At 48.5% G+C, this 27,859-nt stretch overlaps 1 long non-coding RNA gene across 1 annotated transcript; it reads left to right on the forward strand.

Annotated features, from left to right (window-relative positions):
• The first annotated feature begins 3,001 nt into the window (after positions 1–3,001).
• Positions 3,002–27,441, forward strand: LOC138850064 (uncharacterized). Its single transcript, XR_011389455.1, has 3 exons — positions 3,002–3,605; positions 25,204–25,383; positions 26,668–27,441. It is a non-coding gene; the product is annotated as an uncharacterized lncRNA (long non-coding RNA).
• Positions 27,442–27,859: the final 418 nt, after the last annotated feature.

Here is a 27,859-nt window from a genome sequence, read left to right on the forward strand (position 1 = left end):
TCCTCTGTCTCCTTTAGGGGCATCTTCTCTGACAGGAGTAGAATTTACCTAGAACTTATTAACAAAACATGACGGGCTGAATACTATACGTATTTGGAAACTTTGGAATGGCATATACTTCTATGAAAAAGAGTGAGCATTTGGAGATGCATTTCACTGAACAATGATGTATTTCCTTTTTGATGTGTTTCTCTATTTGTTGACAAAGAGTAGCTGTACATATTGATGTGGTATAATGTAATATTGCCCTACATGCATACATTTAAATGATCATATTAGGTCATCCGCATCCACCGCTTCCCTATTCAAGGTTTCTTTGTAGTATGTACATTCAGAAGTCTTTCTTCTAGCTTTTGAGAAAAGACTGTATGTTTGGTGAAGTATTATTACCCTACTATGCACTAGAACACCGGCAGGCTTGTTTTTACAACAAACAAGAGATGAAAGTGCTTTTGAATTCAATGAAAGTAAGGCTTTCTGAGATTTGACTTACGTATGTCTATAGTATCTGTTGCGGTGGAGTGAGTTAACTTTGGAGAAGAACCCAAGGGCGGTGTGACTTTTGCGAGCATGAGACATTCTTCTAGCTTATAATCCATAGATGGTGTCATTCACGTGAAAGTGTGGTAGATCTTTGTGACCAAGTGGTACTGTTAACTCACATACCTCAACTCTTTGAGCAGAGAGGTCCTGCATGGGAAGTCAGTGCACAGTGACCCCTGCTGAGAATTTCAGAATTAGCACATCAGCGAACACCTGAGGATCTTGACCTGAGCTGCCTCAGCTGTGGAAGCCTGTGGAATCCACTGACTCCTTCCATATTTAGACAGGGCCACGGGGAAGAGGAAGTTCTTTTGTGCCTTCTGAATAAAGTGTATCCTTTGTGGATGACCACTTCTTTCTCTTGGGGTCTACCCACAGAAGTGCTTCATGGGGAACCCTGTGTGCCACAGTGTTTTGTCTTCCCATGCCTGACATGCTCTCATAGGTGTTTTAGCCACATCAGAATGTCTTCAGGGTTGATTCTGAGCCAGGGTGTTATTTGAGGTCATTGTCATTCTGGGAGGCTGCTATATGCAATACTTCCCATGTTGGAGCATTCAGTCTGTTTTGATTCTTTCTATTATTATTATTGTTATTATATCTGTGCTCTATTTATTAATATCTAGTATCTATTTTTATAGAAAGCTTTTATTTACTAGATAAATTACATAAGTACAGCTTTCAGATTGTAGCTGTTCTTCCCACCTACCTGCCCTCCCACCCCCAAACCACCCCACCCCCTACTCCCTCTCGCATCCCATTCTTCATGAAGATTCATTTTTAATTATCTTTATATAGAGACCAACTCTATACTCAGTAAAGATTTTCACAGCTTGCACCCACACTGACATGCAAAGTGGAAAGTAATGTTTGAAGGCTAGTGTTACCGTGAATTCTCATAGTACACCACGTTAAGGACAGAGGTCCTACAGGAGGAGCAAGTGCACAGTGACTTCTGTTGTTGATTTAACAATTGACACTCTTATTTATGATGTCAGTGATCAGCCGAGGCTCTTGTGACGAGCTGCTAAGGGTATGGATGCCTCCTGAGTTCACAAACTCTGCCCTTGTTTAGATAAGGCCATCCTTCAAGCGGAATTTCTCTCCAGCATTCAGAGAAAGAAGGTACCTCCTTCTTGGATGGCTCCTTCTTTCCCCTGGGATCTCACTCACGGAGATCTTTCATTTCTACTATCAATTGATAATCTATCTCAGCCAGTTTTCCTTTTTTTCTTGTTGTAACTTGGCCTTAACTCAAAGAATCTTAGGTTGTTCTTCAAACTTGAGGCAAGAGGATTGGACATAAGACATTGCTTTCAGTATTGTCAGAGTTTTGTATCTTTGTGATTGTGGCAAGTAGCATGCTTACAATTTCCTTTAGATAAATGACCACAGTGGCTGACATACTGATGTGTTTTCTTTTTTCATTGTCAGAAACTCTCACTTCGAAGAGTAACAGTGTGTTGACTGACGTAACTTGGAGTTCCAATGGAAGCGATGTGTCAAATGAAGTGAAGACACACTCTGAATCACATAGGGATAATGGACACGGTTCTAGAATGTAGAGGCTTTGGAACGGGGATATTTTGGGTCTAGAAGATGGGGCCAGTGATGGTAAGTTTCTAATGTTGTCAGAAAGTCAGGTTTTGTTCCATATTGGATTCATTATTGGGTGAAGAATTCATTCTCAAAGTTATTATAGGTTTTGATGTTTTTGTGAGGCTTAGCCTCTGTGCCAAGCCTTTCGAAATGCTTTCTGATGTAATGTTTCTTACAGTAACGACTAAGAGCTAGGACTGGTATTATTGGTAACAACTTGAGTTTGGATGTGTAAACTCTGTTGGGGTTCATTGTTAGATCCCCTTGAGTTCAAAGCCAGTTCTCTGAACTCCTACCGAATGCTACACCCACACTACTGCCTGGCTAACTTGTGGTTATTGGGACAAGACTAGAACAGTGCATGTGTGATGGGAGTGTAACTTTCACCAGTTTTGTTTGCTGTGAGTAGTTTGTGTTGCCTCATGGTTTAGACAGTTGAAAATAGGGTTTCTCAGTCTTGGCACTGTTATCGCTTGGGTCCAGATACCTCTGTCGTGAGGAGGTGGACATTCCTGTGTGTTGCAGAAAGTTTTAGAGTTTCTCCAACGTCTCCCCAGTACATTACAGTGACAGCATCAGTCCCCATGGACACTCCCAAAGAGGTCTTCTGAGGTGAGGCATCCCCTGAAGGACACACCCCAGTTGATAGACACAGACAAGAATTGTAGAAATCATGTACTTTTCCAAATCTTAAAAGAGATAGCTTAACTAGACTATTTAGACATCTTAATGCACTCAAAGTAAGCTGGTAACTTTTCATCCTCACCGTTCCTATTAGCGACTTATGCTTAATATGAACAAGTTAGGTTTGTACAGACAGCCTCTCTAGAAGATGGCCAATATTCTTTTTTCTTTTGCACTTGGCTGAGTTATTTCCTTTGATATCTGCTGGGTCTTCTGAGCTGAAAATATCCTCCTTTTACAAGGACATTTGGGACTGAGGGCATTCCCTGTTTAGTGGTAAGGACAATCACCTTAATGATGTGAAGTGAAAAAGATCATGGTTTGTACGAAAGGAGGTAAATACAACATGCACAGTTAGCTAGTTACTTGTACAGGCAATGGAGACTCGGCAAGGGTATCCAAGAGCTAACAAATGTGGTTAACTTTGATTGGGTGGGGTTACGAGATGCGAGAAACCAAGTGACTAGAAAAGAGGCCAGGGATAACTTTTTCACTGTCTGAATGTAGTTTTAACCTTCATTCAGGAACAGGGCTATACTAACTACTGAGAATACAAATAGTTGTAAACCATTTAATGATTTGAAATGAAGTAAGTTGCAACTTGTGCCTTTTTAGGTGAATTGCATTTCCCTGACTGGGAGCTCGACAGGGACAGGGAAGGTGCTGGTGAATGTAACGAACTTGAAGATGGCAAGGGTGCCGTGGGTCCCTCAGACTGTGCTTCTTGTGCAAGTCGGCAGTCTTTGACGAGTGATGACAGGCTCTCTGAGTTTGCTAAGGTAAGAATGGATCGTTTCAGAAACTCCTATTCTTTTATAACATATGTTCATCAAGGCCTTTTGGTGTTTCTCCCACCGTTCCTTCTCAGGGATCATCCTTTTCACTCTCAGAGCTTTCTTTTGAGCTCCACACCTTGGTCCTTAACTCACATGCTGGTGCTGTGCTTCTCAACATGGGGAAATATGGAGCTCTCTCCCCACTGACTCTCCACTGCCAACTAGGCAATGAACTTTGGTTGTCCCTCCAGGGCCCTAGTACAGATATGTCAGGGTTTGCTTAGTTGAGTATGCAGCATTTACATCATTGTAATTCCATAAGGACTCTTGATCATCAAGACCAGTGCTAATTATCATGATGCTCTTGAACAATGAGTTGTGTTACTTGGATTTTTTAAAAAAACGTATTGGTGTGAAAGACAGTGGGGCCCAGAGATTGTCCATCTGCTGGGTTCATTCCCTGAATGCTCACAGCAGCCAAGGGCTGGGTCAGGCTGAATCCAGGAGCCTGAAACTGCATTTGGGTCTAGCACTCATGTGCCAGGGCTCCAGGTACTTGAGGCTTCTCTGACCACCTCTCTGGGTGCACATGAGCAAGAAGGTGGAATCTGAATTGGAGCCAGGACTCAAACCCATGCCCTCTGCCCTGGGGTGTATGCATCCCCAAGTGGCATCTTGACCAATGCGTGAAACACCTGCTCCCCATATTGACCCTTTCTTAGGTCATTTTGCTGAACATTCATAGAATCCTCATATTTCTTCATTGTCTTACAGTCTCATAAACATTTCTATACTTAACAGACTTTCTCTCAGTTTCATTTTCTTGGTGAATGTTTCCCTACCACCTCCTAGTTGCTCCAATGTGGATTCAAGATGCTTTTCTCTTTGTGGATGTTGTCACCCTGGGGTTTCTGTTCCCCATCATTCTAGGAATGTGTTCACTTCTTTGCTGATGGTGCTCCTTGATCTTGCATTTCATGTTTTCCTCAGAGTTTTTTTTTCCACGCTTGATTTTGTAAAAAGTTTTATGTATTTATTTATATTTATTTAGTTGACAGGTAGAGTTATCGACAGTGAGAGAGACAGAGACAGAGAGAAAGGTCTTCCTTCTGTTGGTTCACTCCCCAAATGGCCCCCATGGCCTGCGCTGTGCTGATCTGAAGCCAGGAGCCAGGTGCTTCTTCCAGGTCTCCCATGCGGGTGCAGGGCCCAAGCACTTGGGCCATTCTTCACTGCCCTCCCGGGCCACAGCAGAGAGCTGGACTGGAAGAGGGCAACCGGGACTAGAACCCAGCATACATATGGGAAGCTGGCACCGCAGGCAGAGGAATAACCAAGTGAGCTAGGGTGCAGGCCCCTCCACCCTTGATTTTCTGGAGCACATCTTCTGGCAGGTTCTGAGCAATGGCATACAGAAGCGTTTTTGATGCTTGGCATCTCTAACTATGCTTTGATCTTACTGTCCTGTAATGTAGGATTGAAAACATGTATGTACTTTTAGGTTGGAAATGGTTTTTCCCAAGTTCTGAAGGCACTGATGCATTGTCTTTCAGCTCAAGGATTTTGTGAGTCAGGCTGAAGCTTCTCATTTTTGATCTTTGAAGGTTTTGGTGTTGCTAGTGGTTTTCAGCAGTTAATTGGGACGTGCTTTGGTATGTTTTTCTGCTTAGCGTTTGTCAAGTGTTTTGGATCTGTGGGGTTCTAGGTGTCGCCAGGACCACCCCCAGGTTTGCTCATCTGTAGGACACTGGAGATGTGGTGTAGAGGCATCTCAGGGCTATAGGGAAAGGAGAGGAAGCTGTGTCATCAATTCCCCATGCTCGTCTCCCAGTAGATTCACCTAACATGGACAAGCTATGGAAGTTGTGCTCTTCTTGGAGAGCTCTAGCTATTCAATGGGCAGGTTTTGACTGGGGCTCCTACTCGGTGTTCTCTCTTCCTACCCTGTCCTAGAATCCCAGGCTTCCAGAAGGCAAATCCATATCAGTATAAACTGTACATTTTCGCAGTTTCGGCATACATTGTCCAATGTCTGTTCATTTGTCTAAATAGGAACATGAGATATCTTTCCCATGATCATGGCATATATTTAGAGCACCTGTGGTTTCTGTGGTAGTGTTTTACCATGACCACTAGACCGATCTTTGGTTTTCTTGGCTCAAGTTACTCCTTTAGTACATTATTTGTATTTTAATTGTTTTCAAGATATATTTATTAAAGGCAGAGTTACAGGGAGGCTGGGAGAGTGAGAGAGCGACCTCCAATCTGCAGGTTCCCTCTGCAAATGGCTGCAATGGCTGGGAGTGAGCCGATCGAAAGCCTACAAGTGTGCAGGGGCCAAACCATTTGTGCCAAACCCTACTGCTTTCCCAGGCCATAGCAGAGTACTGGATCAGAAGAGGAGCAGCCGGGCCTCGAACAGGCGGCCCCATGGGATGTCGGCACTGTAGGCATCACCTTTCCCTGCTATGCCACAGTGGCAGCCCCTGTGCTTTCATGTTTGAAAGAATTCTGACTCATTGGTTGGAAGGCAGAGACACAGAGATGTTCCAGCTGCTGGTTCGGTCCCCAAATACTTGAGTCAAGTACAGTGTCTCCAACGCAGCATGTGTCTCCAACCTGCGGGGCAGGGACCCAGGTGTTTGAAATATCACTTCCTGTCTCCCAGGCTGTATGTCTCTCCCTGGCCATTAGCAGGGAGCTGGGTAGGAAGCAGAGCAGCTGGGACTCAAACGGGCACCCATGTGGGATGCCTTTGCTGCAGGTGGATACTTCACCTGAATACATACAAATCTCTGTGTATATATATGTATACATCGATGAAATTTTTGTCAGTGTTGGCTTCCCAAGATTGTGCACTTTTATTATGTGCATTTCCCACTGAATCTCACAGGGAATTCTCTCTAGTGACTAGGGCTGAGTTGTGTTCTTGGGACATTTTGCTGGTCACTGGTGACACACATCATTTGGAAAACACTGTATAGAGGGGACCACCATCTGAGCCTAAAGGGCCCTAAGCAGCAAACTCCCAAAGCTCGTGGGAGCAAGTGTAGAAGCAGTGAGAGCGTTGTTCTCGCCAGATACCGATGGATGTATGAATTGCGCTTCAGAACAGACCCTGAGGGACTCTCTCCACGAGACAGCATGGGGCTCCATGTAGGAGCCTCAGAACTGAAAGAGCACTCATGGTGTGGCATCCTTGCATGGGGAGACACACCCCTCTCGAATCTGCATGAATGTCTTTGTCTGTGGATCTAGAGAATGGTCTCTAATTAGCAGGGCAGGGAAGGGATAAAGAGGAAGAAGGACACTCATGGTCTACCATGTATACTACTTTAATGAAAGGCCTAACCAACTGGTACTAATCATGGTGAACTATATACATAGGAAAATCTAGGAGGAATCCGTGAAATTGGTGATGATGTGACCACCCATCTGAGAGAGGGAGGCCAGTCTCCCAGGCACTGGGTTGTTGCTTGGTCGGCGGGGAACGGAGCGAGTGTCACGGTGCAGTCCCCGAGCCCACAGATGAACTCTGCAGCCCCCACTCTCTGCCTGCATGGGGGACTCAGTCATGCTGATGTTCTCCAAGGCCTGATGTTCTTGGCCTTGAGGATGAGGTGGACATTCTAGCAGAGGGGCTGGAGTAGGCAGGACAGGTTGTAGCTGCAGGACACAGAAGCAGCCATGAGTGCACTCTTGCTCATCTCAGGCTCCCTCCAGGGCCCGCCCTGCAGCCGCAGTCCTGGAGCCCCGCACTGCCCATGGGTAAGGCCCTCTGCTGACCAAGGAGCCATGGGTAGCCCTCTCCTCAGTGCACAACAGGAGAACCTTCCCCATCTGCCACCCTGGACATCCCGCAATCCCTGCCCAGCACTCACCTCTTAGTGTCACTGAGCCTCTCCATGGATTGGAACCACAGTGCAAACTCTGCGTCGCGCAGCAAAGTATATTGACTGGCTGCCACCTGGAGCCGCTGCATTTCTTGGAGAACTTTTATCTCCTGGGGCAAGAGGGGCAGAGAGGATGCTGACAGGCCTGCACTGGGACTGCTGGAGGGGCAGACTGTGGCAGGGGCAGGGGGCTGGCCTCTGGGTCTTTTAGCTAGAGAAGCCTTCCCTGGCCATCCCTTCCAGGCTCCAAGCTGTCTTCTGAGTAGCATACACACAGCCCCTCGCCCAGGAAGGAAGTTCTCCTGGATTCCAGTCCCTTAGCCACAGCCTCCCTAGGGATGCTCTCCTCCTTCTGTGTGTATCCATCCCAGTGGAGAGAGCAGACAGACACGCATGGGCTGGAGCCTGGGCTTTCTGCCCAGGGCATCTCTGACCCCTCCATCCCCTCTGTGCCTGGAAGATAGGGCAGAGCTGCTCACCTTTGTCATTTTCAGCATGTTGTTTTTTCCCTGGAAGGCAGAGTCCATCAGAACAGCCCCTGGCCTGTGACTAGCCCCTGGCCCTCCCCTCTGGGTAAGAGGAAGGAAAAGAAGGTGTCCCTGGGACAGGCTGTTAGCTCTGCAGAAGGGGACATGGTGGCTGAGGCTCAGGGAACTGCTGTCCCCACCATGTCTGATGGCAGGCAGGGAAAGTGAGGCCTGGGAATGGATGGGTGCACTGAGGCATGTGGGTGCTGCCTGACCTCACAGGGGCCCAATTTCTCTCCTTCCCTTGGGTGCCACCCAACTCAGAGGCTGAGCAGGCTCAGCCAAGACCTTGTGCAGCTTTGCAGTCAGGGACTCTGGCTATCCAGCTTCAACCGTTGGGGGACAGGGGTGGGCACCTGGTTGCAGGCTCCCGCACTCAGAGGGGATATGCAGGTGAGCCCTCCTCCCTGGGACAGCTTGTGAGGCCTCCGGAGACATGGGCAGCAAGGAGCTGGGGGCTGAGAGCTCAGCCCAGGACCCTCCCCCCAAGCCTCAGGGTCCTGGAGCCTGCCCCACCCATGGCAAGTTCACTCACATCTACGAAGTCCTTCATGGCGATGTCCAGCCTATCCAGATACATGATGAAAGTGCCAAGGAAGGGGACGGCTCCCTGTGCCGTGAGGTGGTGGTGGTGGTGAGCAGCTGTTCTCAGGTGCCACCAAGGCCCGGCCCCTGAGATGCACTCCACCCCAGCTGCTGGAGCCCTGGCCACATTCCCCATTGGGAAGCTCCCCGCCCCTAAAGTGCCTTTCCCAATTCTCCCTGCATCCAGCCAACTGCCTCTAGAATCGGACAACCCTGGGAGCCCTGATGGCATGATAACAAGTCAGCTTGTGGGGTGCCAGCCCCAGCTCAGGCCCAAGTCTGCTGGGAGCCCTTCAGCTCAGGCCCTCAGCTCTGGTCTCTCAACTGGGGTCTCTCAGCTACTGTGGTGATGGGCGTGGGCAGACAAGGGAGGCAGAAGGCCCTGCTCCCTTGACATGGGCCCCCAGTGGGAGACAGGAGCCCCTGCCCCCCCCTCCCCAGGCACACTTGCCTTCTTCTGCAGCCGCTGCCGCATCTGTGTTCTCTGGGGGTTCTGCTCCCGGGCGGGCAACCTGCAGATCGCCATCTGCCAGGGTCAGGGTCACGTTCAGGGAGATAGTCCTTTCCTGACCGGCCCACATTTGTGCAAACCACCTTGAGCCCTGCATGTCTGGCTCACTTCCATTGGTATAATGCCCACCCTGCACTCCCCTCCTCCCACAACGTGCTCTGTATGGATTCATGCAGCTCCCACTGGGAAGGTGGCTTTGGGGGATTGACCACGCCTCCCTGTGCCTGCTCCTCAGCTGGAGAGGGTGCTGGCCTCCCCTCCCACCTCAGGTCCCCCTTGCCCTAAGTATCCTTTGACTGACCTGTGCCTCAGCGTGTCCCTGAGAGGAAGCCAGGCCCAGCACCCCATACCCTGCCTCCCTGGATGCACATGAGGCTCCCTGTGCAGACTGAGAGACAGGCTCATGCTGCTTGCTTCTCTCCTCGAGAAGACAGAAGTTCTGCTCCCAGGGCAGCCAGTAAGACCCAATGCTTGGCATCCCACTCGACTGCTCAGCCCCTGGCATTCCCAAGCTGTGCAATGTGTGGGGCAGGCTTGGCAGCCCTCCCCATGGAAGGCTGCAACAGAGAACCCTGTAGCAGGCCTGGTTTCCAAAGGACCTCTAGGGCCCCAGCACAGATGGAAGGAAGCCCTTGCTGCCGCATCCACCTCACAGCCTGGGGGAAGCAGGAACAGCATGGGAGCCAGAGACCTGTGGGTGCTCACAGCCCCCTCTGAGAGCCAAGCTGCTCTTGCTGCAGCCCATTCCCATTGCCCTCTGAGCCCGACTGCATCCCACGACCTGTGAACACAGCCCTCTCTTGGCCTGTTGTCCTAGCAGGCACACCCCAGGTTTTCTTTTCAAGCACACTTTCAGTGACACCAAAAGCTCCCCTCTGCCCTGATGCCCTTACAGCCACACCCCTTCCCCTCCTGCCAAGCCCTCACCCCTGTCCCTGAGCCCCCACTTTACCTTCATGGGCACATCTCTGTTGACTTTTTTGTCCTGTGTGCAAAGACGCTGAAATTTCCTGGCACTTTTTCTGTTGTGAGGGGAAAACCAGGAGATATTTGGATGGAATGGTGAGGTGGTGGATCAAACCCCTTTGGTTTAAGAACAAAGATCAGAGGATCCACCCTGCCTGGTAGTATCTTCTGTTTTGATTGTGTGTGTGTATGTGTGTGTGTGTGTGTGTGTGTGAGTGAGTGTTTACAGAGTTGGAGTGCCCAGGCAGGTCCAGTGCTGCGTGGTGCACAGGCACAAGTATGTAGTTTGGAAGCCACATGTGCCTGACTAATGGAAATGTCATCCTGAGGCAGAAACCCAGTCCTCATGTCCCAGGGCTGCTGAAAGATGGTGCTCCCCACCCCTGCTCCCGGCAGTCCACGCCTCTCCCTGTGTCCCAGGATACCAGCCTCTGTGAGTCTTGGAGGATTAGTGCTTAGGCCCGAGGGTAGTCCCGGGTCCACCAGGTGCTTTGAGGGATGCACACCCACCTGGAGACTTCTCCCCACGTTGTTTTCAGCTGGCGTACCGGGTGGCTCTGCAGAGCGCAGAGGATGGTGTGGACCGAGCAGTAGTTCCGGAGAGCCAGGCACTCCTAGGGCAGGGAGCGGATGAATGGCAGGTAGGTGGCTTGGAGCCCCACCTGAGCCAGGCTCAGCCAGCTGTGCTGACATCCCCCTCATGCATCAGAGAGTTGGCCAGGGAGCCAGAGCAGGTCAGTGATGGGACCCCCTTGAGCCACGCTCACATGGGCTAGATTGGTTTCAACCCATGTCAGGGGCCTAGGCGGGAAGTGAGCATGTAGTTCTGGGACAAGTGAGTGAGATCAGGCCACCTCGTGGATCCCAAGAGCCCAGGGATTGGGCAGGATCTGTGACCACAGACTGTACACCTGAGAGCTGAGGAAGCAAAGTGGCACGTCCCTGCCGTGCAGAGAGGGAGCCCCTGGGACAGCCTCAGCTTACCTTGGCCACCTTGATCCAGTGTTCCACCACGCGGGCCCTGTCCTCTGCCTTCATGCTGGGGTCCCCCAAGCACGTGGTAGTAACACAATGGGCCACGTGGTGGTAGTGGATGATGACAGCGAGAACAGTAGGGGGCAGCTGCGCATTGACCTCCTTGTTCTGCTGGATCCGGATGGAGCTGTGGCACTGATAGGGGACCACATTCTGGAAGAGCTCCTGGGGGCAAGAGGGTATCCCATGGGCACAGCCAGCCTAGCTCGAATGCAGTGAAGCCCAGCCACCCCGGCAAGTGACAGTGCTCGAAGCTGCAGCTCAGGTAGTTTGGCATGCAGCTCCCCAACGTGGGAGCAGCTGGGCTATGTGTTCTGCCACTGAGGTCGCCTCGCTCCTGCCAGCCCAGATCCCAACCCTCCCAAGCCTTGAGGAAAGAGACAGAGGTGTGTGCTCCCAGGCATCCCACCCAGTATCTCATCCTTCTGCTCTCACAGCATCTGCCCTGGAGTCCTTGTCCCTGTGCCAGTGCTGCTCCCTGTGGCAACTCCAACAAGGTGCTTGCTGTTTGATATGGATATGTGTGCTAGGACCCAGGACAGCTGTGGCATCGCAGGCAGATGGGAAGGCAGTGGGTGGACCTGGATGCCCTCCACCTAGGCCCGTCCAGTACCCTGTGGGTCAGATCCAGCCCTACTTTCTGCCAGGCCCATGTCAGTTGATCTGGAGAGTCACTGTGCAGCTGGTGTGGTTTGGGTGCCCTCTCTGCCAGCCATGGGAGAAAGGCAGCCTTGGGAGTGAAGACATTGGTCCAGTCACATAGGTGGTGGGACCTGAAGCCTGAACTGCAGCCAGGCCACTGGATTCTGGTCGGGGCAGCTGTGGGGAGGCTGGTGCCAAAGGGGTGTTCGGGCCTGGCCCTGCCGAGACAAGCCCGCTGCTCACCGCGTCCATCAGTGTGAACTGTTCCGCCAGCAGCTTGGCGGGGAATGTGGTGATGCTAGCCATCTTGCGAGGCTGGTTGTTTGCAGGTCCCGGACATGCGCAGGAGACTTTGGTAGTTGTCTTTGGTGCTGATTCTGCGCATGGTGGCAGCCTCAGTTTTGAAATGGATCCTGTCTCCAGAAGAGGTTCTAGCTCTGTGAGCAGTGGGGGATCTGGCTCTAAAGCCAGTGTTTGGCATGACTGCAGCCTGGCAAATAGAGCAGGAGCTGGGAGAAGAGAAAGGGTCAGCAACATCAAGCACTTTCCAATGGTCTCTCCAAAGCCAGTAGCGATCCCATTGCCTCTAAAGGGGCTCTAGCCCCAAAGCCCACCGAGAGAATCTCACGGAGTGCAGTGCATCTTACCGACTGCTTCTGCCTGTGTGGGATTTGGGTAGGCCATCCTGACACGCAGAAAGCACGCATGGGTCTGCAGGTCTCCTCTGGGCAAGCGGACCTGCTTGGATCCGACCTTCATCTTTAGAAGCGGGAGATCCGTGCGATCACAGAATTCGGCCTTGTACTTGGCTTTGCAGCTTTGCAAACAGGAAGCCATGTTCCTGGGGAAGGAGAGTGGGCAGCAGAGTCAGACTTGACCTTACCCTGCTTGCTGCCCTTCCAGGACTCCCTGTGTGGGGTGGGGCACGGAGCCTGCCGGTGAACTCTAGCTTCTTAAAGACAATGCCATGCTTTGCTGTTTTCCAAGGCGATTTCTTGACTGTGAATCCCAAGAGTTGCAGAGAGAGAGGGAGAGACACACACCGGGGCAGAGGTCTTGCATCCACTGCTTGACTCCCCGGATGGGCAGTGGACAGCACTGGGCCAGGCTCATGCGGGGAGTGAGGAGCTCCATCCAGGTCTCCCACATGGGTGGCAGAGGTCCAAATGCTTGGACCATGTTCCCCTGGTTTTCCCAGACCCCCGAGCAGGGTCCTGAATCTGGACTGCAACAACAGGGACACCAACCAACACCCACAAGGGATTCTGGCATTGCCGGCAGTAGCTTTCCTTTGGATGGCTTCCTTCTCATGTTCCTTTCAGTGCCTTCCCATTCATTCCCATGGTTTTCTCAGGTGGAGGCCCCTAGGCTCTGGCTCTGAGCAGACTTGGGAGTAGGTTGCTCCTGGGATGGTGGGTTGGGTTGGGTGGTCAGGGAGGGTAGGCAAAGCTGGAAGCAACTGCCCTGGGCATGGCTATGTGGGTGTTGTCTGTGAGCCCCAACATGCCCGCTCCTCTGCAGAACGTGTCTGCTCCTATCCATAGCACTGCTCTTCAGCACTTCCTTTGCATGTGGTGGGGCCAGAAGTTGGAGTTGCACCTACTGTCTGCCTCTGCCTTGCCTCAGCCCTCATTTTCCTGCCATTCTTTCGAGTGACAGAAGGCCGCATCTGCACCCCAATCTCCCCGCATCTTAGTGGGACATGGGGTTCTCCTTGTGATCAGAGTAGGGGACGTTGCAGCTATTCCCAGAGGAGGTCAGCAAGCCTCAGCTCTGCCGCTGCAGGACAGGACTTGTATAGGATCTCGGCTGTGAGGGTCGGATTCCCCACAACTGTGAGGCCCTTGGATGCTTTGTTCACTGGATTTGTGGCAAGTGTCTGGAAAAGTGCACAAGGGAAGGGCTTCCCATATATGTGTAGAGTGAATGATTCCTTGTAGACCTGCCAGGTCGATGAGGGGTCTGGGCAACTGCTACGAACCCTGAGGGCAGCTGTTCTGTGCATATATCGAGGACAGGAGCAGCTGGAACAAGTAGGAAATGTGGCCGGTACGAAGGCATAGCAGCTTCCAATGCCCCTGCCCACATGTGATGCTGGCAAGCCATATCAGGGTTGGCCAGTTCAAGTCTTGGCTGTGGTCCTTGGTGTCCAGCTCCCTGCTAATGAGCCTGGGGAAGTGCCGGATGATGGCCTAAGTAGTTGGACCCCTGGCACCCCTGACGGGGCCCAGATATAGCTTCAGGCTCCTCAGCCCGGCTTCCCAGAGCCCTGCTTTTTGCAGCCATTTGGGGAGTGACCCAGCAGATAGAAGGACGCATTCTCTCTTTCTCTCAGTCTAACTCTGCCTGTGAAAGAAAACATTTCTGATTCTTGAAAAAGGGGAAAGCAGGATCACCATCTGGGAGGTTTTCCAACCATAGAGGCACATGGCCGGTTCCCACCTGAGTAGAGACATTGGTTCGTGAGGGTGCAGAGAAAGGAAATCAAGAGGTGTGACGCAGTGTGCCAGTAGCCCTGTCCACAGAGAAAGGCACCCGTTCCATGCCCGCCATGTCTTAAGTCGCTTAGGTCATCTAAAACATGTAAGATTCATCTCTGCATCACCGCAGTGCTGAAAGGCAGCTACCCACCTGTCGAATATCTGGTCTAAGTAATACGGAATGGTGGAGAAGTCGCTGTATGTACACAGGAAGGTGTTGAAGTAGCAGATCCTTTTTCCCAGGGGGCCCGGGACCAGGGCATCCAGCAGCATCTCTTTAGTGTCTGGCTGTAGGGTCCGCATGGCACAGACCTCTGCCAAGTAGAGCATGGACCCATTTCCATACTAGGGAGGACCAGAAAGGACGTGAGTCAGTGGCAGTTCCAGGGAGCACAGGGGAGCAGACACCCAGGTTGGGAGAAAACCCCAGTTGGGGCCAAGAGGCTGAACAGGGACTGAGGGATGAGAAAGTCCTGCGAGGGGGCCAGCAGTGAAAGATGATTCCGTGCCCCTTGGGGGAGCTAGAAATGAGGGCAACTGTGTGATTTGCTTTGCCACCAGACTGCAGAATGGAAACAAGTGGGCGGAGTAGGATATGAAGCCCCAGGGGAGGCTAGATCCTGAAAAGAGCCATAGTCAGAGGTGTCTGCCTGTGGCGTAATGACCACAGGCGTTCTGCCAAGTGACCTGACTTGAGGCATTACAACGACACATGTGTAGAGCCAGTCCCCAGCCAGCCTGGTCCTTGGAGTTTGTCCTCAGCAGGGCATCACTGCCTTTTCAGAGCCAAATTGTGGCCCCCATCCCCAACACACACGTGGGGTTGTTCTGACACCAGAGCACTTGAGTGTGACTGCTGCAGTTGGGCCAGTAGTCCGCAAGGAGGTGATTGACCTTACCCCCAGAAATGGCGTGGGCCCCATCCCATTACCTTGCTGTGCTCATTGGCAGATGCGACAGGGGCACAGAGAAGCCCAGGGGAGCATAGGAAATGAAACTGGGGATGGAGATGGCAATGAGCCCTCCTGAGAAATCACCTTGGCCATGCCCTGACATGCAGCCACCAGAAATGGGAACAAGCGACTCCTGTTGGGAGAGCTGCCCAACCTGGGCTCCTGTGCTTTGAGCAGCCTAGCTGACTGTGCTCCGTGAGAGACAGTGAGTCTGTGTCCTACAGCACCGCTGCCGTGGCAATGCAGCTGAATCCCAGTGCTTCCCAGCAGCCATGCAAGTGTGGCCACAGGGGCAATGTCATCCCATGGAATAGAACAGGTGGGGCCAGGCACCAGTCCTGTGTGGTATCTTCACCCTTTTGGTTGAACCCTCTGCCCTTTTGTGTGGGAAAACCTTCCTGGTAGGATCACTGAGTCCTAAAGCTTGGAGAAGACCTGGAAGGCAGTGGAGCTGACTAAGGACTGCACAGGATTCTTGGACTAGGTGGGCAAACATTCAGCACCATGGCCACACACGATGCTTGTGTGAACAGGGAGTTTCCCAACACCCAGTTGCCAAGGGGCTGAGATTTCTTTGAGAGTGGGATGGGGGTCAGTCACTGAGTGGGAGATCACGAGGCCAAAAGCCAGGGGCGTTCCTCCCTTCAGGATGTGGTTCTAGGCACACCGTGGTCATCTCGTGCCCCAACACGTGGGTACTCCTGGGCCCCTCGTTCACTCCACACCAGCATTAACCACGTTGTTGGCCTGACTCACGTGTCCATTGACGATGCCTGTGGCTTCCTCATGTGTTCTGTCTGTGGACTCGAGTGTGGAGCTCTGCAAAGAGAGTGTGTGGCAGCCCAGACCGGAGGCATCAGTGTCGTGCTTGGCTGTCCCCACAGAGAATAATTCCCCCCATGAGGCATTCTGTTACCCAGGTCGGGAAAGTAAGGGCCTCTGTACCCTTGTGCAGCCAGAGAGGTCTCCAGAAGACAAGAGGAGGTCCCCCAACACCCACTTGCCCAACCAGCTGTCCACAAAATAGGGTATGAACACGCAAGACACAGGAGGCTCCAACACGTGAATCGTGTTGCTGGGCAGCAAGAGCCCCTCTTCTTCTGCCACTGTCATGGTGAAGGGAGGGGCAAAGAAGACCCAGATGGGGTCACAGGTGATCCCCTGCCAGGACGGGACTGTTCCGCTACCTGGGGCTGCCTCCTGGGCTGTTCTGTTCCCTGGGGTGGCCTTGCAGTAAGAGGCCACAGACACCCCGTGTGAGAGCGGAGCCAATGTCTCAAGCGCCGGAAAAGGCCAGAGCCTGGCAACGATTGGCAGCAACGAGAGAACATGGTCTTCTCCTGAACGTCTCCCATCAAGTGAGCCGCTAAGGACTGTTGCTATCAGAGTGTAAGTTCTATCACCAAGGAAGTGAGGTCACATCTTCAAAGTTCCATTCTGTGGAGCCTTTCCCTTAAGAAGATATGCCAAGGCCCCTCTGGGCTGCTGCCACAATATCATCCCCTTAACTGTACACAAGGAGACAAACACAGTGCCATTCCTCAGCTCCCTCAAGAGACTTGAATGTAGACAGGGCCCTAAGCCTGCGGACAGACAGACAGCTGGGTCCCAAACCTCCTTTTCGTATCATTTCCAAACACTCTAGCATGTTCCTTCGGAAAACCCCTAAGAAACAAGCAAGGTATGGAGACCCATGAAAAGCCAAGGTTAGGGACCCAACAGACTCTAAACTGCATCTTGAGTCGTGGATCCTGCCCCTTCGGGAGATGTTGAGGTCACAGCTTAAAGCGCATCTTCCCCGAATACGGGTTCAGTGTCTCTGGCTATGATAGCAGCCATGTCCAAGAACTCCAGGAGAAGGTGAGAGAGCTCACCTGAAAGCCATGTCCCCAAATTGGCATCAGATCTCCCATCTTCAGCATGCAGGGCCCCAGAAACAGGCCACCTTATCGATAGAGCAAAAGACCTCACAGAAAATCACTAGGGCTGGGGATCAAATACTGGCTAGGAAGCTTCATTCTGACCACAGAGAGTGGCATCCATTTGAAAATAGGTATGAGCTCATTCAAATTGTCCAGCCTCTTTAGAAGAGTGCAATACTAAGGATGCCTGAGGAAATAGACTCCTTCCAGGTCTGGTTTGCTTGGTGTTTTATGAAAGAATCTCAGAGGACATGGGCGAAATCATTTTCCTCGCTAGGGAGTCAAGTGAGGGACTTGGCATTAGACTTAGCTTGTAATCCCTAGAGTTTTGGGTGAGCTGCTTTCTTTTCCATGTCCTCCAAGCAATAGGAAGAGCCCTAGTCCTCCCTGCTTCAAGCGATAAGACTGGGGAATTAAGAAAGTCATGAACGAGGCCAGGAGTCATTTGGGTACATTTGTAAGATTTATTTATTTAATTTCAAGTCAGTGTTACAGGGAGGCAGAAGAAGACAGACAGAGATAGATAGGTAGGTAGGTACGTAGGTAGGTAGTTAGGTAGATAAATAGATAGATAGATAGATAGATAGATAATAGAGTTCTTCCATCCCTTGATTCAGTCCCTAGATGGCCGCAATGATTGGAGCTGTGCCGATGCAATTCCAGCAGCCAGGAGCCTGCTCTGGGTCTCCCAACCGGGTGCCAGAGCCCAAGCATTTGGGCCATCATCCACTGCTTTCCCTGGGCCCAGTAGAGAGCTGGATCAGGAGAGGAGCAGCCGGGACTCAGACCTGCACCCATACGGGATGCCAGCACTGCAGGAGGTGCCTTGACCTATGATGTCGCCATGCCATCCATTGCGCTTTCTGTTTTCAAAGAATTCCTATGTATTTGTTTGAAAGGCAGGGACACAGAGATTTTCCATCTGCTGGTTCAGTCCCCCAAAACTTAAGTCAAATAAAGTGCCTCAGACTCCATTTGGGTCAACAACCTGTGTGGCAGGAACCCAAGGATTTTTTTTTTTTTTTTTTTATCTTTTATTTAATGAATATAAATTTCCAAAGTACGTCTCATGGGTTACAATGGCTTTCCCCCCCATACCGTCCCTCCCACCCACAACCCTCCCCTTTCCCACTCCCTCTCCCCTTCCATTCACATCAAGATTCATTTTCGATTATCTTAGTATACAGAAGATCAGCTTAGTATACCTTAAGTAAGGATTTCAACAGTTTGTTCCCACACAGAAACATAAAGTGAAAAATAATAGATGATTTTTTTTTAAATGATGATGAAATCAGATCAGACCTATTGTCATGTTTAATCCCAGTGAGAGTCAAGTTGGGAATTGATAGTTTCTTTTCTTTTTTTTTTTTTTTTAACAGAAGATCAGTTTAGTGTACATTAAGTAAAGATTTCAACAGTTTGCACCCCCATAGAAACACAAAGTGAAATATACTGTTTGAGTACTCGTTATAGCATTAAGCCTCAGTGTACAGCACATTAAGGACAGAGATCCTACATGAGGAGTAAGTGCACAGTGACTCCTGTTGTTGACTTTACAAATTGACACTCCTGTTTATGGTATCAGTAATCTCCCTATGCACCAGTCATGAGTTTCCAAGGCTATGGAAGCCCCTTGAGTTCTCCGACTCTTATCTTGTTTAGACAAGGTCATAGTCAAAGTGGAGGTTCTCTCCTCCCTTCAGAGAAAGGCACCTCCCTCTTTGAAGACCTGTTCTTTCCACTGGGATCTCACTCACAGAGATCTTTTTGCCAGAGTGTCTTGGCTTTCCATGCCTGAAATTCCTATGTATTTGTTTGAAAGGCAGGGACACAGAGATTTTCCATCTGCTGGTTCAGTCCCCCAAAACTTAAGTCAAATAAAGTGCCTCAGACTCCATTTGGGTCAACAACCTGTGTGGCAGGAACCCAAGGATTTGAATCATCACTGACTGTCTTTCCAGGCTGTACGTCTTTCCCAGGCCATTAGCAGGGAGCTGGATAGGCAGTGGAGCAGCCGGGCCTCAAACTGGTGCCCATATGCGATGCCATTGATGCAGGCGGGCGCTTAACCTACTACACTACAGTGCCAGCCCCTCCTAATGACTTCTTATCTCTCATTTTCTTTTGTGCATCATCTACAGGTATCTACTGACACATTGCAATGGGAATCTATAAACTATTCACACCTATAAACATTTAGTTTAGACTTCCACTTCATCCACATAGAAGCAATGTAGTTCCAAATGACTTGCTACAAAATACACATGAGATCCGTATAGTCATTGCAAGTTCTGTGATTTTACTTTAAATTTCATTCCAAGTTGTAAAAGTGATTTCTATTCCATGGCGGTAGTGAAGATCCTGTATGTGTCTTTTCCTTTTCTCTTACCCTGGGGCGCTTTGCCACTTTTTGGTTGTTCTGTGTTGCTGCCATGTAGTGTCGATTTGCTTCCAGGAGAGGGCAATAGAGCTTCCCTGTCAGGCAGGTCTAATGCTGATGCTGTCCCTTAACTTGTCCATAAGAAGATGTCATTTTGGTTGGAAGTTTATTCCTTCAGTTATGTGAAGATAAGCTTTCACACGCTTCAGGCCTGTAAAGTTTCTTGTGAGAAACCTGATCGTCTTACCGAATTTGTAGATTCTCATGCATCGCTTTTGATAATTCTCTGGGGGAGGATTCAAGACCTAGAATTCTTGAGAAGGAAATCCTGGTCAACTCTGGTAGATGTTCTTCCACTGAAGTCACCAAAGTATCCCTTTCTACCAGTCATGCCTAGAGAGTGATTTTCTACACATCCTGTGCACCCCCAACTTGCGGTGTGCTCTAAAGGTACTGATGGCCTGCTGTGTGTTCAATACCACCTGCTGTACTTTGTTCCTACTTGCTGTGGGGACAGGACATGTCTGGTTCACAGTGGATACTGTGGGGTTTCAGCTGAAGGGGTTTTCGTGTGTTTCACTGGATCAACCTCCCTGTCTCCCTCCTCCCTGCCTGTCTCTCTGGCACTCTGCCTTTCAAACAGTAAAATAATTTGACCAGCCAATCTATAGCAGCAGAGAGGCCCTAGTTCACTGGTGGGTGCAGTCAGAAAAATTTTCCCAAAAGGCTGTATGCAAGTTTATTGAGAGCTTTAGTCCTGCCCACCACCGCCTCGGCCACCATCTAATAGTGAATCACATCACCTGCAAAGCAAGCTCGAAACCCAGTAGTAGCCAGTTTCCAGTCTCCCTTCCCCCAGCAATTGCAACTGCCAATTAGTTCTCGGTCTGTGAGTATGCTCTAGATGTTTCATAGAGCTAGCATTATAAACTATTCTCTGCTGTGTCTGGATTCCCTCAACTTGCACCATGGTTTCAAGTTTTGCCTATGCGGTAGCCCGTATCAGTACTTGTATTCTACTTCATGCTGAATTCCATCATACGAGTAGACCATATTGTGTTTATTCATTCATCTACTGATGGACACTGGAGCTGTGGTTGTGTTTTGGCTAGTGTGAATCCTGTGAAGTCTTCTGGGTAAATATTTTTCAAACTTGTTTCCGGTTCTTTTAGATAGCTCGTTGAGAATGCAACTGCAGGTTCATGGTTATTTGAATAGCCTCGAGGTGGTTTGGAAGGGGTATCTATCTCATTGCAGACTTGATTTGTGATGGCCAATGACCAATAATAGTGTGTCCTTTCAGTATAGCTCTTGTGCTGTTCGTCTTTGGAGAAATGTCTGTCCTTGCCCTTGGCCATTGTTGAAGTGAAGTTGTGGGTGAACATTGTGATGCTGTGCGTTAAGCCAGTTTTGGGAAAGTGACTTCTCTCCTTTTGCTTGCTTTTCCTAATTTGCTCTCATACAAAGGACTTAGCAGACATCGACTGGAATAAATCATCACTCTTGTGGTGGGCATCTGGTCCAGTGATTAAAGTACCACAAGGGGCATTCATATCCCCTTTTGGAGTCCTTGTTCCTCTGTGCTTCTGATAGAAGAGCCTGCAGATGCACTGTGAAACAGACTATGCCCCAACGGATGACAAAATGCCACACAATTCCAAGACCCAGATTGAAGTGCTGGCTCCTGGCTTTGGCTTAGTCCAGCCAGCCCTGGCTGTTGCAGGATTTGGGAAGTGAACCAGGGAATGGAAACTACTCTGTCTTTCCCTCGCTGTCACTCTACCTTTCTATACTAAATCAAGAAATATGAAATATGAACCCAGAAATCTTCCAAGGAAATCAGGAAAGATATTAAAAAATAAAAATACAATGAGGGTCATTAGGCTTTGGGTGAGTTTGTTTCCTTCTGTGTTCTAGAAAGAGGACCATCATCTTTAAATGATATCAGCATTTAGTCCACCTCTAAAGAACTGAGCAGACTGTGAATTTTGTCTATTTTAGAGTATTCACTGTAGAATAATGGTTGGCTTTGATGGATTCTTCGTTCAGTTTTCTTGAGATGTGGAAACACACACAACACACACACACACACACACACACACACATTGACAGACACAAGCAAAGTAACGGAGAGAGAGAGAATCTCTATCCACTAATTCACTCTCCAAATACCCACAACGGTCGTGGCTGGGCCTTACTGAAACCGGGGATTGAGGTCCCTGTCAAACAGGCTCCATGTGGTGTTCAGCTGATTTGCTCTCTGGCCCTTCTGCCTTCAGCCTTGCACCATGTGACAATGCAATAGTAAGACCTTCATCAGACAAAGCATGCTGATGCCCTGATGTTGGACTTCCCAGGCGCTCTAGGTGTGAGAACTATAAATTTCTGGTCTTCACAGATTATCCAGTCTCAGGCATTGAGTGTTAGCAACACAAACACAGAAACCACATATGCCCCTATACTTGTGGAGTTAACTCCCAGAAGTGACAGTGCCAGTGCAAATGGCAGATCTACTTTAGAACTCTATTGCTAGATTCCCCTTTGATAGAGGTTGCATGGTTTCGCATGTTCATTACCACTCCTCGAGGAGTGTCTTCTTATTCCAATATATGCTGCCAAGTACTTGAATTGTAGCCAAATGAGAGATGTGCAGTTTCTATTTGCATTGCCCTGCACAGGAGAAAGGTGGCGCTCTTTCCATTGGAAGAAAAGCCACTTGTGTCCCTTTTCCTGTCAGCTGTCCTTGTCCTTTGCCCATCTTTCTGTTGGAATGTTGGCCATTTCTCCCTCGTTTCCAAGAACAATGTGTACGTTAGGTTTCTTTCGTTTTGATATACTAGGCAGACCAACTACACTTTCCTAGTTGGTATTTGTTTTTCCTTTATCTTGGTTTGCCATGCATGAATTAAGGTTTGTGTGTGGCTGAATATAACAGCCTTTTCATTTATAACTAACGCATTTTGTTTCCGAGTTGGCAGGGCCTTTGCCACGCTTCCCATCTTAACATTATAAAGGAACAGAGACAGAGAGAGAGGAGAGGAGCTCCCAACTGCTAATTCACTTCCCAGTCCTGCAAGTGCCTTGAGATGTGCCAGACTGCAACTGGGAACTGGCAATTCCACCCAGGTCGCCCATGTGAATAGCGTGGAACTTGTTATAGGAACCATTGTTTCCCCAGAGGTATTTTAGTAAGAAACTGGAGTTAGGCTCCAGAGATGAGTATCAAAACCAGGTACTCTGATATGAGAAATGGGCATCGGAACTCACCATCAAAGCATCTAAGCCATTAGGCTAAATTTCTTCTCAACCCATGTTTCTTTTGTTAAGAGTATCCCTTGACTGTCACACCCTTACTTCCCACTCCACAAAAGCAAGCATCAGCCTTGGATTTGTTGGGAGCGCAGTGCACCCTCTACTACTAGACGAGACAGGAAAATAGACTACTAGATGTCCATAATTTCTTCCCAAGTGGGATCTTCTAGAGAAAAGACGGAAAGAGCGTTGCCCTGGGTGTACAGCAAAGAGCCCCTGTAGACACTGATTTTCTCTACACAGTGCACAGCCAGCCATGGAATCCTGGATTATTTTATTTCCAGTTTTTCCCAGACACCTTTTATGGAAGCTATACCAACTTGATGCATTTCCTAAACACGGCTTTCGGAACATAGTGATTCTCCCACCATACCTAACTTCACAGCAGCCCTCCCACCTCTCTTCCTCCTCTGTCTCCTTTAGGGGCATCTTCTCTGACAGGAGTAGAATTTACCTAGAACTTATTAACAAAACATGACGGGCTGAATACTATACGTATTTGGAAACTTTGGAATGGCATATACTTCTATGAAAAAGAGTGAGCATTTGGAGATGCATTTCACTGAACAATGATGTATTTCCTTTTTGATGTGTTTCTCTATTTGTTGACAAAGAGTAGCTGTACATATTGATGTGGTATAATGTAATATTGCCCTACATGCATACATTTAAATGATCATATTAGGTTATCCGCATCCACCGCTTCCCTATTCAAGGTTTCTTTGTAGTATGTACATTCAGAAGTCTTTCTTCTAGCTTTTGAGAAAAGACTGTATGTTTGGTGAAGTATTATTACCCTACTATGCACTAGAACACCGGCAGGCTTGTTTTTACAACAAACAAGAGATGAAAGTGCTTTTGAATTCAATGAAAGTAAGGCTTTCTGAGATTTGACTTACGTATGTCTATAGTATCTGTTGCGGTGGAGTGAGTTAACTTTGGAGAAGAACCCAAGGGCGGTGTGACTTTTGCGAGCATGAGACATTCTTCTAGCTTATAATCCATAGATGGTGTCATTCACGTGAAAGTGTGGTAGATCTTTGTGACCAAGTGGTACTGTTAACTCACATACCTCAACTCTTTGAGCAGAGAGGTCCTGCATGGGAAGTCAGTGCACAGTGACCCCTGCTGAGAATTTCAGAATTAGCACATCAGCGAACACCTGAGGATCTTGACCTGAGCTGCCTCAGCTGTGGAAGCCTGTGGAATCCACTGACTCCTTCCATATTTAGACAGGGCCACGGGGAAGAGGAAGTTCTTTTGTGCCTTCTGAATAAAGTGTATCCTTTGTGGATGACCACTTCTTTCTCTTGGGGTCTACCCACAGAAGTGCTTCATGGGGAACCCTGTGTGCCACAGTGTTTTGTCTTCCCATGCCTGACATGCTCTCATAGGTGTTTTAGCCACATCAGAATGTCTTCAGGGTTGATTCTGAGCCAGGGTGTTATTTGAGGTCATTGTCATTCTGGGAGGCTGCTATATGCAATACTTCCCATGTTGGAGCATTCAGTCTGTTTTGATTCTTTCTATTATTATTATTGTTATTATTATTGTTATTATATCTGTGCTCTATTTATTAATATCTAGTATCTATTTTTATAGAAAGCTTTTATTTACTAGATAAATTACATAAGTACAGCTTTCAGATTGTAGCTGTTCTTCCCACCTACCTGCCCTCCCACCCCCAAACCACCCCACCCCCTACTCCCTCTCGCATCCCATTCTTCATGAAGATTCATTTTTAATTATCTTTATATAGAGACCAACTCTATACTCAGTAAAGATTTTCACAGCTTGCACCCACACTGACATGCAAAGTGGAAAGTAATGTTTGAAGGCTAGTGTTACCGTGAATTCTCATAGTACACCACGTTAAGGACAGAGGTCCTACAGGAGGAGCAAGTGCACAGTGACTTCTGTTGTTGATTTAACAATTGACACTCTTATTTATGATGTCAGTGATCAGCCGAGGCTCTTGTGACGAGCTGCTAAGGGTATGGATGCCTCTTGAGTTCACAAACTCTGCCCTTGTTTAGATAAGGCCATCCTTCAAGCGGAATTTCTCTCCAGCATTCAGAGAAAGAAGGTACCTCCTTCTTGGATGGCTCCTTCTTTCCCCTGGGATCTCACTCACGGAGATCTTTCATTTCTACTATCAATTGATAATCTATCTCAGCCAGTTCTCCTTTTTTTCTTGTTGTAACTTGGCCTTAACTCAAAGAATCTTAGGTTGTTCTTCAAACTTGAGGCAAGAGGATTGGACATAAGACATTGCTTTCAGTATTGTCAGAGTTTTGTATCTTTGTGATTGTGGCAAGTAGCATGCTTACAATTTCCTTTAGATAAATGACCACAGTGGCTGACATACTGATGTGTTTTCTTTTTTCATTGTCAGAAACTCTCACTTCGAAGAGTAACAGTGTGTTGACTGACGTAACTTGGAGTTCCAATGGAAGTGATGTGTCAAATGAAGTGAAGACACACTCTGAATCACATAGGGATAATGGACACGGTTCTAGAATGTAGAGGCTTTGGAACGGGGATATTTTGGGTCTAGAAGATGGGGCCAGTGATGGTAAGTTTCTAATGTTGTCAGAAAGTCAGGTTTTGTTCCATATTGGATTCATTATTGGGCGAAGAATTCATTCTCAAAGTTATTATAGGTTTTGATGTTTTTGTGAGGCTTAGCCTCTGTGCCAAGCCTTTCGAAATGCTTTCTGATGTAATGTTTCTTACAGTAACGACTAAGAGCTAGGACTGGTATTATTGGTAACAACTTGAGTTTGGATGTGTAAACTCTGTTGGGGTTCATTGTTAGATCCCCTTGAGTTCAAAGCCAGTTCTCTGAACTCCTACCGAATGCTACACCCACACTACTGCCTGGCTAACTTGTGGTTATTGGGACAAGACTAGAACAGTGCATGTGTGATGGGAGTGTAACTATCACCAATTTTGTTTGCTGTGAGTAGTTTGTGTTGCCTCATGGTTTAGACAGTTGAAAATAGGGTTTCTCAGTCTTGGCACTGTTATCGCTTGGGTCAAGATACCTCTGTCGTGAGGAGGAGGACGTTCCTGTGTGTTGCAGAAAGTTTTAGAGTTTCTCCAACGTCTCCCCAGTACATTACAGTGACAGCATCAGTCCCCGTGGACACTCCCAAAGAGGTCTTCTGAGGTGAGGCATCCCCTGAAGGACACACCCCAGTTGATAGACACAGACAAGAATTGTAGAAATCATGTACTTTTCCAAATCTTAAAAGAGATAGCTTAACTAGACTATTTAGACATCTTAATGCACTCAAAGTAAGCTGGGAACTTTTCATCCTCACCGTTCCTATTAGCGACTTACGCTTAATATGAACAAGTTAGGTTTGTAGAGACAGCCTCTCTAGAAGATGGCCAATATTCTTTTTTCTTTTGCACTTGGCTGAGTTATTTCCTTTGATATCTGCTGGGTCTTCTGAGCTGAAAATATCCTCCTTTTACAAGGACATTTGGGACTGAGGGCATTCCCTGTTTAGTGGTAAGGACAATCACCTTAATGATGTGAAGTGAAAAAGATCATGGTTTGTACGAAAGGAGGTAAATACAACATGCACAGTTAGCTAGTTACTTGCACAGGCAATGGAGACTCGGCAAGGGTATCCAAGAGCTAACAAATGTGGTTAACTTTGATTGGGTGGGGTTAAGAGATGCGAGAAACCAAGTGACTAGAAAAGAGGCCAGGGATAACTTTTTCACTGTCTGAATGTAGTTTTAACCTTTATTCAGGAACAGGGATATACTATCTACTGAGAATACAAATAGTTGTAAACCATTTAATGATTTGAAATGAAGTAAGTTGCAACTTGTGCCTTTTTAGGTGAATTGCATTTCCCTGACTGGGAGCTCGACAGGGACAGGGAAGGTGCTGGTGAATGTAACAAACTTGAAGATGGCAAGGGTGCCGTGGGTCCCTCAGACTGTGCTTCTTGTGCAAGTCGGCAGTCTTTGACGAGTGATGACAGGCTCTCTGAGTTTGCTAAGGTAAGAATGGATCGTTTCAGAAACTCCTATTCTTTTATAACATATGTTCATCAAGGCCTTTTGGTGTTTCTCCCACCGTTCCTTCTCAGGGATCGTCCTTTTCACTCTCAGAGCTTTCTTTTGAGCTCCACACCTTGGTCCTTAACTCACATGCTGGTGCTGTGCTTCTCAACATGGGGAAATATGGAGCTCTCTCCCCCCTGACTCTCCACTGCCAACTAGGCAATGAACTTTGGTTGTCCCTCCAGGGCCCTAGTACAGATATGTCAGGGTTTGCTTAGTTGAGTATGCAGCATTTACATCATTGTAATTCCATAAGGACTCTTGATCATCAAGACCAGTGCTAATTATCATGATGCTCTTGAACAATGAGTTGTGTTACTTGGATTTTTTAAAAAAACGTATTGGTGTGAAAGGCAGTGGGGCCCAGAGATTGTCCATCTGCTGGGTTCATTCCCTGAATGCTCACAGCAGCCAAGGGCTGGGTCAGGCTGAATCCAGGAGCCTGAAACTGCATTTGGGTCTAGCACTCGTGTGCCAGGGCTCCAGGTACTTGAGGCTTCTCTGACCACCTCTCTGGGTGCACATGAGCAAGAAGGTGGAATCTGAATTGGAGCCAGGACTCAAACCCATGCCCTCTGCCCTGGGGTGTATGCATCCCCAAGTGGCATCTTGACCAATGCGTGAAACACCTGCTCCCCATATTGACCCTTTCTTAGGTCATTTTGCTGAACATTCATAGAATCCTCATATTTCTTCATTGTCTTACAGTCTCATAAACATTTCTATACTTAACAGACTTTCTCTCAGTTTCATTTTCTTGGTGAATGTTTCCCTACCACCTCCTAGTTGCTCCAATGTGGATTCAAGATGCTTTTCTCTTTGTGGATGTTGTCACCCTGGGGTTTCTGTTCCCCATCATTCTAGGAATGTGTTCACTTCTTTGCTGATGGTGCTCCTTGATCTTGCATTTCATGTTTTCCTCAGAGTTTTTTTTTTCCACGCTTGATTTTGTAAAAAGTTTTATG

The sequence above is a fragment of the Oryctolagus cuniculus genome, chromosome 6 (assembly GCF_964237555.1).
Source record: "Oryctolagus cuniculus chromosome 6, mOryCun1.1, whole genome shotgun sequence".
In the NCBI taxonomy this organism is placed as follows: domain Eukaryota; kingdom Metazoa; phylum Chordata; class Mammalia; order Lagomorpha; family Leporidae; genus Oryctolagus; species Oryctolagus cuniculus.